Raw genomic sequence first — 18636 nt, forward strand, 5'->3', positions numbered from 1 at the left:
ATTGATCTGAGGATAACGATCGATCAAAGTCTTTCATGTGGTCACATCAGCAATAAAACGCACATTGGTGGTATGTACCCTTTATATTATATGCCGAGTACATCATGAGAAATGCTGGGCTTGAGGAAGCACAAGCTGGAATCAAGATTGCCGGGAGAAATATCAATAAGCTCAGATACGCAGATGACACCATCCTTATGGCAGAAAGTGAAGAAGAACTAAAGAGCCTCTTGATGAAAGTGACAGAGGAGAGTGAAAAAGTTGGTTTAGCTTAACATTCAGAAAACTAAGATCATGGCATCCGGTCCCATCACTTCATGGCTAATAGATGGGGAAACAGTGGCTGACTTTATTTTTCTGGGCTCCAAAATCACTGCAGATGGTGATTGCAGCCATGAAATTAAAAGACGCTTACTCCTTGGAAGGAAAGTTATGGCCAACCTAGACAGCATATTAAGAAGCAGAGACATTACTTTGCCAACAAAGGTCTGTCAAGTGAAGGCTATGGTTTTTCCAGTGGTCATGTATGGATGTGAGAGTTGGACTATAAAGAAAGCTGAGTGCTGAAGAATTGATGCTTTTGAACCTTATTGTTGGAGAAGACTCTTGAGAGTCCCTTGGACTGCAAGGAGATCCAGCCAGTCTTCCTAAAGGAAATCAGTCCTGGGTATTCATTGGAAGGACTTATGCTGAAGCTGAAACTCCAATACTTTGGCCACCTGATGCGAAGAGCTGACTCATTTGAAAGGACCCTGATGCTGGGAAAGATTGAGGGCAGGAGGAGAAGGGGGCGACAGAGGATGAGATGGTTGGATGGCATCACTGACTCAATGGACATGAGTTTGGGTGGACTCTGGGATTTGGTGATGGACAGGGAGGCCTGGCGTGCTGTGGTTCATGGGGTCACAAAGAGTCGGACGTGACTGAGCGACTGAACTGAACCCTTTATATAATGTGATGAGAATGGCAAAGGCACAGGTTGGTTCTCCTCCTCCAGTCCTATAACCCTGTCAGACCATAAAGAGAACATCAGACCAACCAAAGTTGAAAGACATTCTCATTCTGCACACTTCCTGAGCAGTGCTTCCCAGACGATCAAGACCATCAAAAACAAGGAAAGTCTGAGAAGCTCACATCTAAGCAGCACCCAAGGACACGTGACAAATAAATGCAATAGGACATCCTTGAAGGATCTTGGAACAGAAAAAGGACATTAGGTTAAAAACTAAGGAACTCCAAAAAAAATATGGGGTTTTGTTAATACTGTGTCAATTACTCATTGTGATCAGTGTAAGGTTTAGTTATATGGAATACCAGGAACTCCCTTTACCTTATCTTTTACGTTTCCCTGTATCCAAATTTATTCTAAAAGTTAAAAAAATAATTTTTTTATGGGTGGTAGTGTTTCAGCTTAATTCAATGCCATTTGCTTATTAGTTTTACTTGTATTTGATTAAGTATTACCTCAAGTTGATTTGACTCACTCACATTTTTTTTAATGTGATTGTCATACGATTGATTTTTCCACAACAGATAAGCCATTACATCCTTGTTTAATCTTTGGAAAATAAATCCCATCCTTTGTGACTGAATTTCTTAAGATGCTTTAAGAAACCAGGAAGATTCTAAGACGTTATGAGAGGAGACCTAGTTTAGAAGTAACAGGACAAAACCATTAAATTAGCTAAATGCATTGGCATAAAATCAGAATCAGTATTTGTGAGAGCATGATTCCAGACAATGTGTCTGTAAGATAGACTTTACAAACTTAGTTTGATTAATTTTTGTTTTTCTGAGGATATGATTCTTTTCTATAATTATCATTCTTTTTTCCCTGACAGGCTATCTGGTACTGCCTGCCTGAAGCTCCCTGTGAATTGAGTTATTCTCAATAATACTCTGTATTATGAAGGCATGATTTGAGTGGCTGTCCACTGTGATCTGGTTATTTGGACCTTTACATAAAACAGGTGGTTCTTCCATCTCATCAGCATGTCTTCTCATCCAGAATTCACCATCTTGTTGTCTGTGGCTTATTACAGGCATGGCTCTATCCTATAGGTGGCCCCAGTTTATCCAGCTTCTTCTTTCCATCTTGGTCATTTCTTTTAGCTACTCCTAGTTCCCGTGTTGTTTCAGACTTTATCAGGGCTCAGATTATTTGGTTCTGTGTTTACTTATACTGCGCTTAATTCCCCAGAGTCTTTGTAGAAGCTAATTCTGTTTGGCTCTGAGAGGATCCAGGCAACTCTGCTTCCAGTCAGATGGCATTTACACTCAGCGAGCACAGGACTGAAGCCCACAGCCAACGAGCAAGCCGCCTCTGATCTGTGGTCTTACTGTCTGAGCTCCGTGTTGGCTTAAGTGCCATCTTAATGACTCGTATGTGTGGGGTTTGATCCTGTTCACCTCGACTTCTCTGTTAACCTTTTTTGATCTGGCTAATGCTTTGAACTTGACCTATTGTAACATGACTCCAATCTCAAGAGCAAAAGCTATAGAGTCAGAGCAAGGTGTAAATCCTGCCTCAAAAGTTTATTAGCTCTTTGATCTTGAGAAAGTTACTTCATCTCTGTGAGCCTCCATTTCTTCATTTGTAAAGTAAAACTAATAGTGGATTTGCAGATTGTTGTAAAAATTAGACTAAGTGGTTCTGAAGCTCCTGTAGAAAACTTGATGCCGAATACATACTGGCTGTCATCAGTATGATTATTCGATTGGGTTTATTACCTCATCTTCCCATCTAGTCCCGCCTAGCTGGCTCTCGATGACTCCCAGCCAGGTCTCAGCCCCCCATGTCAATTCATACACTCACATGTTTTTCTAGTCACTGTCTCTGTCATTATGAACAAAGCTGCCAGCTTTGGTGCCCTGCTTCAGTGTTTCTTAAAACTCTATGGTGTGCCATTTGATTATTTCTCACTAGGTAAACATGTCATTAGACATGTTGTGTTTTCTTCCTTGAATGTTGCTGTTGTGTTCATGATAATGAGAAGAGTTGGACAGTCCCAGGAGCAGAGTCAGCTGGATATTTTGGTGACTGGGGTCTGGTCGGGGAGGGGAGAAAGAAGGAAAAAGATGCAAGGCAGAGTGATGGAGTCTGGTGCCAGAACTTGGGAGCCCACCTGCCTGAATTTGCAGCCTGGCTCTCCCACCTACTTGCTGTGTGGCCTTGGTCAAAGTACTTAACATTCAGTTACTGCAGTTTCTTCATCTGTAAAATGGAGATACAGATAATGCCTAACTCATAGTTCTCCTTGTGAGAATTAAATGTGAAATGCTCAGAGCACTGCCTAGCATGTATTAAGAAATAATTAAGTGTTCATATTATTAGAATTATTCTTTTTCCAATGTTTCACAACAGTCATTACATCAGATAATCTTACTGATAGATATGGCTAGTTACAACCTCAGTCACTTTGAAGTGGTAAGATTGCCTTTGTCTTTTTTAGTATACTGGCACAAATAAGTTTCTCCTTTCCAAGTACTCATATTAATAGCTGCTATATTTATGTCTATATTAGCACTTTAAGATAATTACCTAAATTTTTTCTTTAGATTCTTTACAAAAATATTCTTTGGAATATCCTCAGTAATAAGAAATATTTGTCTTTCAGATCTCGAGGATCAAAAATTAAAGCCAACGTATTAAATTTAAATGAGTGATCTGTGTTAATGATCTCTTCTACATATTTGTATAATTTTATGTACTTGTGTAATTGCATCAGTTACCTAACTTTATGATCACATTAATAGGTATACAGTTAATACCCCTCTGCACACAAAATGCATGTGTGTACACTTAAAAGAGGGTCAAGAACCAGTGTTTAAGTTAAGCTCAGTTACTTTCATGAAGAAAAAGTTCATCACTGAGCCACAGTTCACTTAAAGTCACACAGAATCTCATGTTCCAGAAATTTTTAAGAAAGCTCAGGGACTTCCCTGGTGGTCCCGTGGTTAAGACTTCACCTTCTAGTGTAGAGAGTGTGGGTTCGATCCCTGGTCAGGGAGCTAAGGTCACACATACCTCAAGGCCAAAAAACGTAAAACAGAAGCATTATTATAACAAATTAAGACTTTAAAAAGTGGTCCACATTAAAAAAAAAAATCTAAAACAAAAGAAAGCCCATGTTTCTGACCTTACCCATTGAGTCTATAAACTGTGCATTTGGAAACTGCATTCCCAGCACTCTTACCTCCCATATCCATGCATTCCTATAGGCACCGTAACACAACGGTACTGATCTTGAGGAACCTGTAGCAAAGGGTGCAGGTGAGCCCTGCTGCCAGTGAGATGCACAATCTAACTCGATTTCAGAAGTATGCCTGCGTCGACTGCTTGACAAAGTTGCACTGTCTTAACAGCCAATGAACTATCTGTATGCACTTGGCATCCTAAACATGGCCATTTCAATTATTTTAAAGTTTCCTCTAAAAGTCTGCCTCATGACTTGAATGGAGACATGGTCATTTGTGCTAATTGCATTTTAGAATCTCTTATTATATGGGTGACAGGAAGCTAATGTTTACAACTTTTGTTCACATCAAGTACCATTAGGCACTTAATTATGTAACAATTGGCTACCTAGCTATACTTTGCAGATACCAGAAAGCATCAGTCTCTCTTCCCAGCGCTGTGTGTGTCTGGAATACATGTGCAGCGCATAGGCTCAGCTTCTCGTCGGGCTGTCTGGGTGGCCGCATGACCTTTGCTGCTCAGACCCAGGCTGAGCTAGAGAAATCTCTGCCTGACTCCCAGACAGGGGGTTGAGACTGAGACAGTATCATTACACCAGGGGCTCTGCCATGAGGCTTCTGAGAATGAGAGAAAGTAGGGACAGAATGGCTCGTGGGGGCTTCCCAGGTGGCGCTAGTGGTAAAGAACCCGCCTGCCAATGCAGGAGACACAGGAGACTTGGGTTCAGTGCCTGGTCAGGAAGATCCCTTGGAGGAGGGCACAGCAACCCACTCCGGTATTCTTTCCTAGAGAACCCCATGGACAGAGGAGCCTGGCGGGCTAGAGTCCACAGGGTTACACAGAGTCGGATACAACTGAAGCGACTCAGCATGGATGCGTGCATGAGTGACTTGTGGATGTCCAAGATCATAGATAGTTGGATGATTTATATCTTGAGAACAGAAGACCTTAAAAAAAAAAAAGCTTCTGACACATAAGCAGAGAGTATTAGAGCCCGGACACTCAAAGTGTCCTTTTTTGTAGATGATGCTGAACTCAAAACAGTGAGGGATGAGCAGAGAGAAAGGCTGGCCCCAAACCGGGCTCCGATTTTGAGAAAATCATGCCTATCTTGCCAATTTTAATTTGTAGTTTCTTTAAGAGAAAAATTGCGTAGTCTAATAAGATACTTAGAAGATGAACTATTGTGGTCTGTCAGGTTATCATCATGTAGGTTGGAATGTGCCTTAGAATCTCATCGTGGAGTGAATTTTACTGTAACGCAAGATCTCACCATGAATGGGTATTCTGTTAATGACCACATGCCATCATTCTTTCCTGTCTGACTGAGAATGTGAATAGTGTTCCCATCGTGTGAACTGCTGATTGCCATCAGGCCACTCTGTTGTCATGGTTCTAGTTAAAAAATGTGAAAGAAACTAGATCTTTTCAACCTAAAGGTTCTCTCTGTGTAGTTAATTAAAGACATTTTCAGAAGACATTTGGATTATGGGAAGCAATGATAGCACATCATGACATTTATTTCATTCCTTACCCCCGAGAATCTCAGTAATTGGTTCACCTATTCAAAACGGTTATTTCATCCGAGGGTAAAGATTCCAGGACCCCCGGTCAGACTCACCTAATTTATCTAATTGGCAGCATCTTTTACAAACAACCCTGGACACAGGAACTTTCTGATTTGTGAATGTGCCATTCACTTGTTTTGAGACAGTTGAATGTGAAGCTTATCTAATGTCAAGGAAAGTCTTTAGGAAATGTTGTTTGGCTGTTGTTTAGTCGCTAAGTTGTGTCCAGCTCTTAGGAAGCTTTAGCCAAGAGTTAATATTTTATTTATACCATTGTGTTAAAGAACACATTTTAGAAATGAAAATTCCATATAAACTGTTGAAATGCTGAAGATTTCACTTTGCAGCTGAAGAAATAAGACATGAATGGCTTACCTGTGACAGCAAATAAAAAGATGGTGGCGGAACGGTCACCAGAACTGGAGCTTTTGACTTCCTGTCCAGTGGTCTTCCTCCTGGGCTAGGCTGTTCTGCATCATCAGAGGTATTTCATTTTATGCAGTTCTGTTGTGATATAGGAAAAAAACAGAAGGTGTACTTATTGCCTTGTGGGGATTTTATCTTCCCATGGAAGAGACGGTGTGTGTATTCACAAACGCAGTTATGTTGCCTACTACTCCTTTCCTTTTTGTTACCATAGAATCTGCTCAAAAGCAAAACAAAAATGGTCATATAGTTGCATAAAGCTGCTGTCCAACGATTCACTTGGAACGTGTATGAACAAGGGTGCAGGTGAGCCGGTGAGTCACCAATGTGGTGTGCCCTCCTGGAGACCAAAGGCAGATGGTGCTGCGCTGATTGTGATCTGGCCTCTTGGAGGGAAGGAGGTGATAGTACTGTTCACTCTGTGTGGCCACACTGTGGGACCTGGTGTTCATGTGACAGATCTTTCAAAGGGCCACCCATAAACTGGCGTGAATTCAGAGACTAGAAAATGGGATGTTGAATGGATTAGATGTCACAGAGTAGTGACTGAAGAAGTTGCACATATTAGATGTAGAGAAGAACCATCTGAGTGGTGATGATTGTTGTTATTTAGTCTGTAAGTTGTGTCCAACTCTTCTGTGACCCCATGGACTGTAGCCCATCAAGCTTCTCTGTCCTTGGGATTTCCCAGGCAAGAATACTGCAGTGGGTTGCCATTTCCTCCTCCAGAGACTCTTCCAGAGTCAGGGATAGAACCCATGTCTCCTGCTTTGGCAGGTGGATTCTTAGGGCTGAGCCAACAGGGAAGCCCATGGGTAATGACAGAGTCCCTCTAATATTTGAGAGACATCCATGTGAAAAGCACCCTAAACTTGAGTGCCTGAGCTTCTAAATTGAGGGCTGGTAAATAGAAGCTCCAGCGAGGCACCAGACCTTTTGGCTCAGGGCTTCAAAAGATGGAATGGGTTTCTGCCTCCCGGGGTACTGCATTTTCAGTCGCTGGAGGTGTTGCATGGAGGAGATATTTTAAAGGGCACCGTTCACAATTCAAATTTGCAGTTGGACGAGATGACCTTTAAGGTGCTTTGCAGCACCTGGGGTTTTATGATTCTATTTCTATTATGCTTCGACGCTGGGTATGTGTCACATTGTTTGAACCAAACACTGGACAGGAGCACAGTTTGGAATGTTGATGGCTCTCACATCTATTTTGTGTTTCAATTTCTGGAAGCGGTCTCTTTGTCTTTGAGGCAGTTTGGTCCCTGACCTTCTGTAACATTTGGATCTCAGCCACACTGTCTTTGTTTACTGTAAAGAGCATGGAAAAACTGACTTCCTGACAGTGCTCTGCGAAGTCTAAGGTCAAACCACTCACAGGTGAACAAACACAGTCTTTCCACCTTAAAATTGCCATTTGGCCCCTGTAAAATGTATCAGGGTCATAATACTAGGTAAGAGAAGAGAGGAGAAACCAGGGCGCTGCCAGCAGCCAACTATTAGTCATTTGTCATTCTGCTTTGTGAAGAGCTAATCTTAATTCAGTATCCATCCATCCATTTTGGGGAAGTTAGAAAACATGGCATGCAGTTTTCAGTCCTCTGGAAACCTAGTGAATAAGCCCAGAGAGATCCTTCTTTTCTCTACATTCTCATCATCAGTATCTCCCAGGAGATATTGCAGAGACAAAGCATAGCATTCTTATTCACTTAAGAAACTTAAAAAAGAGTCACACTCATTGAGGTTCGTATCACCCAAGCTCGCTCTTTTATGGTAATACCTCAGTGTGGCCTAATGTGTTGAGTTACTTTCAAGAAGCCATATTCATTTTTTTTTTTTTAACTAACCTCTGCTATTCTTTGTTGTTATTTAGTTGCTAAGTTGTGTCTGACTCTTTGCAACTACATGGACTGTAGCCTTCCAGGCTTCTCTGTCCTCTGCTATCTCCTGGAATTTGCCCAGGAGAGTCAGTGATGCTATCTAACCATCTCATCCTCTGCTGCCTTCTTCTCCCTTTGCCTTCAATCTTTCCTAGCATCAAGGTCTTTTCCAGTGAGTTGGCTCTTCACAGCAAGTGGCCAAAGTATTGGAGCTTCAGAAAGAGTCCTTCTAATGAACATTCAAGGTTGATTTCCTTTGGGATTGACTGGTTTGATTCCCTTGGGTCTCTCAAGAATCTTCTCCAGCACCACAGTTTGAAAGTATCAGTTATCTGGAGCTCAGCCTTCTTTATGGACCAACTCTCACATACTGGAAAGACCATAGCTTTGACTTACATGGACCTTTGTTGGCAAAGTGATGTCTCTGCTTTTTTAATATGCTGCCTAGGTTTGTCATAGCTTTTCTTCCAAGGAGCAAGTGTCTTTTAATTTTATGGCTGCAGTCACCATCTGCAGTGATTTTGGAGCCCAAGAAAATAAAATCTGTCACTGCTTCCACTTTCTCCCCCTCTATTTGCTGTTGTCAAAAGCAGTAGGTTCCCTTTGTCAAACGGAGGGAAGTGTCTTCCTGGGTGAGAGTCTCATAAGCTCTTTGCAGACCTAGATGGTGCCTCGTTCATTTTCTTCTCCCATCATGCTTCATACACTGTCTTACCCAAGAAGGTCCACATAACACATTGGTGTGAGTGTCACTGAACAAAACAGTGACCTTGTTCACATATTACATTACCCATTTACTCAGAATCATTTATTTTCCAGATCCAAGTTTCTATCTTAATATTTAAAGATTAATCACTGGAATTAATCTAAAGCAATATCACAATATTCCCAACATAAATTTGCATTTTTTTTTCTTTTTTCCTTCAACAATGTAGGGATAAATTTGGCTTTCACTGTGTTTTTTTCCCTTGGTCTCTAGTATAAGTAGGCTCTTGAAATGCCCTAGTTATCTAACATTGCTCTTGAACTCCACTTAGAGATGATATACTAGCCTTTTACTAAAATATATCTGGGTATTAAAAGCCCAATTCTTTACTGCTGATGAGAAAGATTATTAACACTTTTTTTCCCCAGCTATAATATGAGGCAATAATACCCCTTTTTACTTCCAGAGCCAGAAGCAGTATGTCATATTAACCTTCATTAGCTACTTAAGAAATGAGGTACATTTGTTAATTTAGGATTCTGGTTAGCTAAGATTGTATGCGAAGGGTGATAAACTTGTGTGGTTTCCCCACTTTGCTGTGTATCAAAAAATAAAAGAATGGTAAAGTATGTCTGGTTATGGATTTTACTGCCTTGGTGTAATAAGTGCAGTGTTCAAATTAGGAGCTAGACCTGGATAAGATGGGTCTGCAGGTGATGAGCAAAGATTGACATGGCTGGAGCAGGGAGGAATTGGCGCATCTGATCAAAACGAACCTGAAGAGGAGCCTTAAGGTGCATGATGGGTGAAAGCAGGTATCATTGAAAATCTGGGCCAGTGGTGAGAGAGAGAAAACAGATGCTATTTCTATGTATCTAATTTCATGAGGGAGCTTGCCCCTTGGATATCCTATGAGATGTTAAATTTTCTGTAGTTTTTTCTTCTGTGTAGCATCACTTTATTTTTCCCATTTCTACCTCCATCTACTTAACTGATTCATTCAGTATTTTTAAAAAATGTATCAAGTATTGTGCTCGGAAAAACAAGGATGGAGGAGATCAGTTTCTGAGCTCAGGGAACTGCTTGATTAATTTATCCAGGTTTAAAGAAACATGCAGTCAGCTTTGCTATCATTTTTCCCTGTCCCCAAGAACACCTCAGTAATGTTATTTCTTTTTTCATAAAGCCTCTAGAACCCCTCTTGGTTTTTCTCCTGCCACTACTGCGTTCAGGCAGTGGACCCTTATAGTCAGGCTATGGCAGGAGCCTCTTGGTCAGCCTCCTTATATCCAGTCTTTCCTCCACCCTCTATTAATTTTAACTATGTGTGCTAAATCGTTTCAGTCATGTCTGACTCTTTGCGACCCTATGGACTATAGCCCACCAGGCTCCTCTGTCCAAGGGATTCTTCAGGCAAGAATACTGGAGTGGGTTGCCATGCCCTTCTCCAGGGGATCTTCCCGACCCAGGGATTGAACTCCGTCCCCTACACTGCAGGCAGATTCTTTATCATTGAACCACCAGAAGAGTCTTCCTATAATTTGGAACAATAATGGAAAAGTCACGTGCTTTTTAGGATAAGAGTAAAACGCCTTAGCCTTTTAATATGGCTCTCCCTGCTCTTGTCTGACTTCTACAAACCTTGCCCTCTGCTTGAACTGAATTGATCCCCTCACGCACCTCAGTCAGGATTGTGTGTCCCTCACCTTTCTGGTTTCCAGCTCCAAGGATGTACAGCATGGCAGTTAAAAAGTGGTGCTTAGGGGTCAGACGTATTGATCTGTTAGCCCTTACCTGCTGTGCAGTCTTGGGCAGCTTATTTAACCTCTCATGGGTACTTCTGTATCATTGAAAAGAGGTTATTAAAGCACTAAGTCCCTCATAGGATTGACTGTCTTCAGGGATGTGAAATGCTTAGAGGAGACCCTGGCATAAGTGAAGGGCTAGTGTTTCGTTCCTCTTGTTACTCTTATTGTTATGGCCCAAACCTTGCCCCCTACCCTGGCCAGATGTTTCATAGCTCACTGCAGATCTCAGCGTTCTTTGGGGACCTTGGCAGACATTTAGGTAGAATTCGTCTTTCCCTTCTCAGACCTTCTAGGGCACTGTTTACCCAACATTCATTTGGTAGGCAGATTTAGACCTGTTTATTATTGTTACAAGAAATAAATCTTGAAGAGAGAGCAATTCAAGGTAGAACACGGTTAGTGCCAGTAGGGCACAGGCTGCAGAGATTACACATTGTCTGAGGGCAGGGGCAGTGCCTCCTGTGTCTTTGGTTTCCTTACCATGCTCTAGGCCTAGTTACTCACAAAAATAAGCCAAAATTACTATTTTTTTCCTGATTCAATGGATGATGTCTTCAGAGGGTCAGGAATAGACCACTCCACTGACATAGTTGATGTAGCGTCAGATACACAGTGTTTTTACTGGTAGCATGTACACCTGAAGAAATAAGGAGCCATCCTCAGTTTTGGAAGGTTTGCCCAGACCACATGGAGAAGGGGGTCTGGACATCCAGAACGTGGTGGTTTATTAAGCTTTGTTTAGTGGCTGGTTGCCCAATGGACTAGAACAAAGAAGGAGGTGACAGAGAAGAATGTGGACTGTGCCGGTGTGAGTGCGTGAGCGTAGACTCTGGAATGGAGGACTGGAGAGGACATCTTAAATTCAAGCAGACATCTTAAATTTCCTTAATTTGTAAGGAAAGAATCCATAGAACTCCAGAGTTCGTACAGGTTGATGGCCGGAAAGGCATGAAAAACCGCAGGGTTTCTTCCTTAGATGTCTTTGGAGTATCGAGATTGGGAGATGGTTGACCTCGAAGGTAAAAAGACACATGTGGTTACTGGACCATGAGCTCTTGGGTGGCAGAGACCGTGCCTGTCTTCTCCCCAGTGTCCAGGACAATCCTTGATGCAAACACACCTGGAAGCTTATAATACGCACTTGAATGAATGAAGGGCTGCTCACCTTGATACCTACAGTTCAGTAAGACAAGTTGTAGACAATTCCTGCCACCTGTTCACTGATGCTCTCCTTCTAGTTAGCTGGCATGCTTGAATTTTCTAAAGAGGCATACCTTTCACACCATGGGGAGGATGCTGTATATAGGCAGCGTATTTAATTCTGGGATGACTGATGGATTCGACAAGGCCCTGAGGCCATCTCTCTCCTACCTGCCCTAATATAACCTTAATATAACCTGGGCAGCACAGCACCTCTTCAGAGAGATGCCCTGGAAAGCAGTTGTTCGCTCTCAACCTGCTGAGGAGTAGCAATATCCACGTGGCTTAAGGGCTCTAGCTGCAGCCATGAGCATCATCAGAAAAATATCACCACCATCCGCCAGCCTGAGATGCCACAGGGAAAGTATGAGGCTTAGTTCAGCGAAGCAGAAACATTTTGCTTGTTTTTAATGCTTACTTGCAGGAGAACTTCATTATGTGTTTGTACGCCTTTAAATGAGAAAGTGCATTTTTGGAAAATAATGAAAATCGACTCTTCTCCCTACAAAGGGGCAAGCTTTTCCCACTTGGGTGAATATTGCCTGCGCCACCCACCCAAGAAGAAAGGGAGCGGTCTTGGCCAGCATCTTATTAGTCTAAAAATAAATTATTCAGAATGCAGGTTCAGATGCAGATTGCAGGGAGAGATAATAGAATTGGTTTTCCAAGCCTGATCATGCTATGAAGACATGGCGTGTGCTTTTCAGGAATCCACTTAAGTGGAATCAAGCTTTGACTAATACAAACTGGAAATAATATTGCTGCCATCCAGCTTGTGTTTGAGGTACAGCATCCTCAAAATGTCTCCAAGCACCCACAGTGTCTCTAGGCTATGTTAAGTGTGCATGTCTGCAAGTCCGGGTGCATTCACTAGCATTTCTTCAGAGATGCCTTTTTTTCTCATTGTTCTTTTAAGGAAATTTCTTCCTGGAGCACAAGAGGGGCATGTCTCACTTAAGCTCTGTCTCCCTCCTACTCCCCCTGCCTCGGCAACACAGTTGACCACATCAGCAGCCGACTCCAGTTGTCATGTGGCTTCTCATGTGATGCTGGGTCTGCTAGCACTTTGGAGCAAAAGCCTTTGTGACTCGGCACTCATGGACAGTAGCGTTCGGGGACAGGAGAGATTTTGGAGGGGGCGGGGAGGCCAATAACCGGAGAAACATCAGAAATAAAAGTCGCATGAAGTACCCTGATCTATGTATTATATATATTTTTTGAAATTTGATTTTAACTCTTGCTTTTTTTTTTTAATGTTTGTGTCTGTTTTTCCCACCCCCGCAGGCGCTGAGCTGCGCTGTTTTGTGTTTCTTTCTTTCTTTTTTTTATTCTGAAGCCAGACCGTCTTTCCTCACAGCTCCAGGGCTGCATCGCTGCGGGCACGCCGAGCTTCTCCTGGTTACCTGAGCTGCTGTTGCTGTCTCCTGGCTTCGGCTTCTTCATGGCGCACGGGAACCCGGCATCATCGGTCTACGCAGCGCAGAAGAAGGACCTGCTGGTGGAGCTCTGGCCGGGGTCCCCTCGCAGGCAGGCGAGGGGACTTGGAGGACAGGGTGATGCGGGAGAAGACCCGGGGTGGGATGGATAGAAAGAACACCAAGGACCGGGCAGGAGAAGTTAGGAATTTGATCCGTCCAGTGCCCACTGGTCTTCCCCACGGCGCACCCAGCTCAGGCTGCTCTTGGGGATTAGTCTGGGAGGAAAGACCCATGGCGAGATGTGGTGGCATTTTACTTGAGAGTGAAGCTGAAGATGGATAAACCTGGTCTCTGATGTGTCTGCCTGCCTGCCTGCCGACGATGCAGAGTTGGAGAAAGGCAGAGCGAGGGAGCGCCTGAGAAGAAAGAGGAGAGGCGGAATGCCGTTCGATTGTCTGCCGCTGGCCCTGCATTCTCATTCTAGGGAGGAAGGCATAATTTATAACCCAGTCTATGGGTGGAAGAACTGTAAATTGTAGTCTGGATGTCCCCGGTGCTGTCAAGGAAAAAACTGATGGGCTAGGTGACTGTACCAGTGTCCCCAGGGAGAAGATCAGCCTTGCAGCATGGATTTAAATGCATGTGCATGCATGTAGAGACATGAAAAGAGGGCAATTTCTGACCAGTTTACACAGGAAGTCTGTCACTTGGCTGGATCAGGCTTGATTGCAGCTTGTATTTTCAGCTTCAGCTCAACACCCATTTCCTGACTAGCTAGAGAGCATGGCCAAAGCAGCTGCATGCAGAATTTTCTTGTTAATGTGAAAGCAACCCTCCTCAGCTTTAACTCCTTGAAGTTCTGAATGCTCTGTGCTTCGCTCGGACTGACTGTAGGGTTTTGTTTGCTTCTTCTTCGACAGATCCCCTGTAAACACAGCTGTATTCAGTATGATGAAAAATTCTATCCAGTAAATAGAAATCTGATCAATTTAATCAAAATAAATGTATCCCAGATGACTTTGAGACCAGCTGGCTACCACAGGCTTCAGATGCTAAGCGTACAATGGAGATGAATGCAATCTTATATTTACGTGTTTCTGAATTCCCGGATCAGCCTATAATTAAAAAAAGAAATCCTTTTGTAGGAAAGAGGTGGTCCTACCAGCTCTCAAGGTAGCTGGTTAGATTCAGGTGCGGATGCTGTTCATGAGATTTGGGATCACGATGTCGCATTTCGAGGGCGTGTGCCATGTGGCAGAGCAGAGTCATGCTCCACATAGAGAAAGCCTGCATCTACCTTGCCATCTGGAGACGCGGGTGCCCTTGGAACAGCCTCTGGTGAGGTTGGGGGAGGCACCTGAGGCTTGTTTTAGATTCCGATGTGTGGGCTCTGGTGCTCCAAGCCCAGCTCAAAACTGGGGGTGAGGTGCTTTCCCAGTTGTCATGGGGAGCTCTTCTGGGACGCCTGTCTGGCCCTTCCACTGTTTGTTACTATTTCTACAAAGGCGGCTCTGTGTGTTGGATTATGTTTGGCCAGCTGTTGGCGCATTCCTGCGGGTGGGGCTGGGTGGGGACCTGATTACTGTACTTGGAAACTGTAGATCTCTGTGCGGTGGAGAGCAGGGAGGGAATGCAAAGAAAGCAGGTTGGAGAAGCTGATCTCTCTTAGAGATTTGCTCCAGGTAGTCCTATAGCACGTGCAGAAAGGCTTCCAGTGTAGAGAAGGAAAGAGGGGATGATGGGGGGCGGGGAGCAGTGAGGGAAGGAGAATGCAACTGAGCAAGCCCATCAGAGAGAAAAACAGACTTTAGAACTTCAAAGCTGCATAGACAAGCAGAATGTCAGCAGCTTGTAATTAGTGGTTCATGGTTGCGTCAGCGCCTGCACCTCTCCAAGAATAACTGTGTGATGTGTGCCACAGAGTGAAGAAGACAGTCATAACTAAGTTATCAAACCTAGTTCAAACCAGGGCAAATGGAGTCAGGAATTTTTCTGTGTTTGTAAATCAAATCCTGATGGATTACACGTCTAAGACTTGCTGGGTTCTGCATAATTGAAGGCTGGATTATCCATTTGCGGGGGAGGGTGGAGGGATATTGTATGTTCATTAAACGAAACTATGAACCCTTAAAAATGCAGATGAATCGTGCATGTAAATATCAGCGCGCTCTGCGTCAATACACGGTATTTCCTCCAATAGCCCCAAGCAGCTGTTGCCAATCTCCCCATATCTCTGCATCCACACAGAGTTTTTGTTTGCTCGGTTTTTGTGCATTCACGTGGAGAGGAGTTAAAAGTTACAGTTCAGATGAAATAGGGTCAATTAAATGCGAAAAATCGCATCTTGGAATTGGGCAACTGCAGCGGGGTTCTGATTTTTGTTGCTGGCCCCCGTGTAAACCTTGCCGGAGCCTTGGCGGTCTCGCAGCCAAACAGCCGTCTGTTAGTAAGCCCGTGGGAAGTCGGGGCACCGCAGTGGTGGGGAGGCGAAGGCCACGTTCACTTCCCTCCCTTGTCTCTGGCGCTTAGAGATTGCCGTGTGTGTGACTCCAGCCCCACAAAGAGCCGGTGGGAGGAGCTGATTGGTCGGGAGGCTGGGGATGTTTACTCTTATTTGTTTTCAGCGCTCCTCCACGGCATTCATGCCGTATTTGTATTTGTGTTCACGCCGCACAATTACTCCTCGCCCTGCTTTGTTTCTCTGCCCGAAGAGAAGTCAATTTTAGTTCAGCTCCCCGGGTTTCGGCCTCCTGGCTAAAATCCGTCTACGTATTGCTTTCCCCGGGTCTGCGTTTCCTTTTTTAATGTGGATTAGGGGGAAATCGGGGGCCGGGAAAGCCGTGCATATTCAATCAGTAGCTTTTGGAGCCGCGCCTGTCAGATAATTTAAATATATTTACTCTGGGGGTGCCGGAGCTGGCGTGGCCGGAGCCCGTTTTAATGTACCTCTTCGCTTTCGTCAAGGAGCGGAACCTGCAGGCTCAGAATGGTGTATTCTGTGCACCCAACAGGGTGGAAGACATGATTTTGTTTGTGTTAGTTCAAACAGCTGGTCATTAATGCAGTCCCCATTTCGCCACTGAAGTGCGGGTGGACGTGAATGGCTGCCTGATTAATGCTGTCCCCTCCGAGGGTCCTTCACCCAGCAGTCAGGCTCGGAGCAGAATAATGTAGCATGATGTGATTGCTCTCTAACAGGGTAGTATGTCATTGTGTCACCAAGCAATTGAGGTTATTACGGGGCAGGGCAGACAGACGGGACAGTGGGGTTACTAGACCGTAGCATTTTTAGAAATACAGGCCTGACCTACTTAGAGTTATTCTCTCTGGCTGGCAGCTGCACGGAGCATCCAGTCTTCTGATAGGCTGAGGCTGTTGCTAGGGGGGAATTAGCTTGAATTTTTCCACACACAGACTCAGTGACTGAATGATAAAAGCTGACTGGAATTAAAGAGATTTGGTTTAGTATTATACAGATGGATCGGCCCCGTTTTTCTTTCTCAAGTGCAAAGGAAGAGTGCAAAATACAGATTTTTGTGTCCATCTTGTTCCTTGACCCTCTGGTTCTCCCCCACCAAAGAACCGCCAGAGCAAGGCAGTTATGAAATTTCGGTTAATCTCTTTTAAAGTCGGGGGTCATGGAAATGATGTTGCAAATGGCAAGATATTTAAGCTTAAAGACCGCTGAGAATGACTAACAGAAGGTTAGATTATTTTTCCTCTTCTGTGCACTAAACTGTTTTGAAGTTGGGCATGCATCTTTCATGCACTGTATATTTAAACTCTCTCCCCCTTTTGGGCTTGAACAAAACATTTATATAAATTCTCTTCTATCCAAACAGATAGAAGCTTGCAGTCTCTGGCTTGTTTAAAATAAGATGGTAAGGATTCCAGATTTGGATGGGGGAGAAAAATATATATAACACTTTTTTTTTTTTTTAATTACAAAGTATTTTTTTCTGGGATATTTTGGGTTTGGCTTATTTTTTAAAAGCCAGCCTGGTGTTTGTTCTTGTGGATAAAACTTAACTGCTCCCACCCTACCCTCTTGGCTAAACAATGTACAGGTTTTTTTTCTCCAGAAGAAAAAGTATCTGCTGAATTTATCTGCATATTGTTTTTCCTGGTTGCTCATATAAGCAGTGCGTGTAGAAAGTTCACATAATCAATTTTATATGATGACACCCCCTTTTTTTTTATCTACTCCTGTATTCTCCCAAGTATCTCTGAGTTTGTGATTTTTTAATAGATCTTTTCCAGAGGCAGATTTTTTAAAATAGCTCCTTTAATGGAAACTGAAAGTCCATCAGGATAAAAATTAAAACAATATATAGTCAAAAATACTTTGGTTTTTTTTTTTTTTTGGTTTGTTTCTAATTGCATACTATCTGTGCTTTATCCACAGTGTCCTTCTGTTACCTTATCTGTTCCTCTGCTGAAAGTAATCATTATCCTGCCTTTTTGATTTGAAATTAATTTTTGTAAGAACATGCTGTGATATCACAAGTACACATGGAGCTTGGCTACGTTAGGGAGAGGAAGAATGTAGTTTCTTATAAACGTCTAACACTGGATTCCTTGGCCATGTGGAAAAAAAGTAAATTTAGATGTGGGGTTTTCTTTTCATTTTAGGATTTTAAAAGTATTCAAGTCTATATAGTGGTTATCACTTACACCAGATATCATAGTCAAAAGAAAAAAAAAATGATCGAATGATACCATAGCCAAGAAACTCATCAGTCTTTTCTCTTTTTTAAGCCAGCAATGTTTACATTTCATCATATAACTATAACATCAAGCTAAAACAGTGTATTTTCTGATGTTGTAATTGATGTTTCTTACCCTTACTAGCTTTGAGAATCCCCCAAATAACATTTTTTTTGTAAAGATTTCCAAACATACTAGTGATTTTTCTTTACTGAATAAAATACCAATGTATATTTTTTGAATAAAAGGTTGCTTTTGTGTGCTGCGCCTTCCAAAAATGAAGCCATTTCATTTATTATTTTAATAAGTGAACATTTTAACTCTTCTTCTTTGGGTCAGTGGATGATCATTTAAATATTTTAAGTTCAAAGTTATAGAGATAAAATGTCTCTTTAAAATCACTTAGGGGAAAATGTTGACCTAGATTTATTAACATTTGTTAAAGGACAGATGTTTAATTTTTATGTTGACTATAGCCTGTGTCCAGGTACCCGGGCAAATCAAATGTTTATTGTCTGTTTCATAATAAATTAATCACACTGAAGTAATTCAGTGTAAGTCTTATTTGATCATTAGGTTGTGAAGAATTTTTCATTGTTGTGGCTTTTATCCATTCTGTTAGGTGGATCAAAAACAAAACAAGACTGTTATTTATGCTGCCTTGCTATAATTAAGCTTAACTTCTAGGTACTCACTTTGACTCTGTATGTTCATAGTGTTAATTTCAG

At 42.7% G+C, this 18636-nt stretch overlaps 1 long non-coding RNA gene across 41 annotated transcripts in view; it reads left to right on the plus strand.

Annotated features, from left to right (window-relative positions):
• The window catches only part of LOC102401727, a 478204-nt gene that overhangs the window by 282145 nt on the left and 177423 nt on the right, over positions 1-18636 (plus strand). Inside the window, exon 7 of one of the 41 annotated variants that reach the window (XR_006544421.2) lies at positions 13068-18155. The exons of 39 other annotated variants lie outside the window; for them this stretch is intronic. This is a non-coding gene — a long non-coding RNA (uncharacterized LOC102401727). Of the gene's footprint in view, positions 1-13067; positions 18156-18636 lie in introns of those variants that run through there. One more of the 41 variants, XR_006544427.2, reaches the window with a different exon arrangement.

The sequence above is a fragment of the Bubalus bubalis genome, chromosome 2 (genome assembly GCF_019923935.1).
Source record: "Bubalus bubalis isolate 160015118507 breed Murrah chromosome 2, NDDB_SH_1, whole genome shotgun sequence".
In the NCBI taxonomy this organism is placed as follows: domain Eukaryota; kingdom Metazoa; phylum Chordata; class Mammalia; order Artiodactyla; family Bovidae; genus Bubalus; species Bubalus bubalis.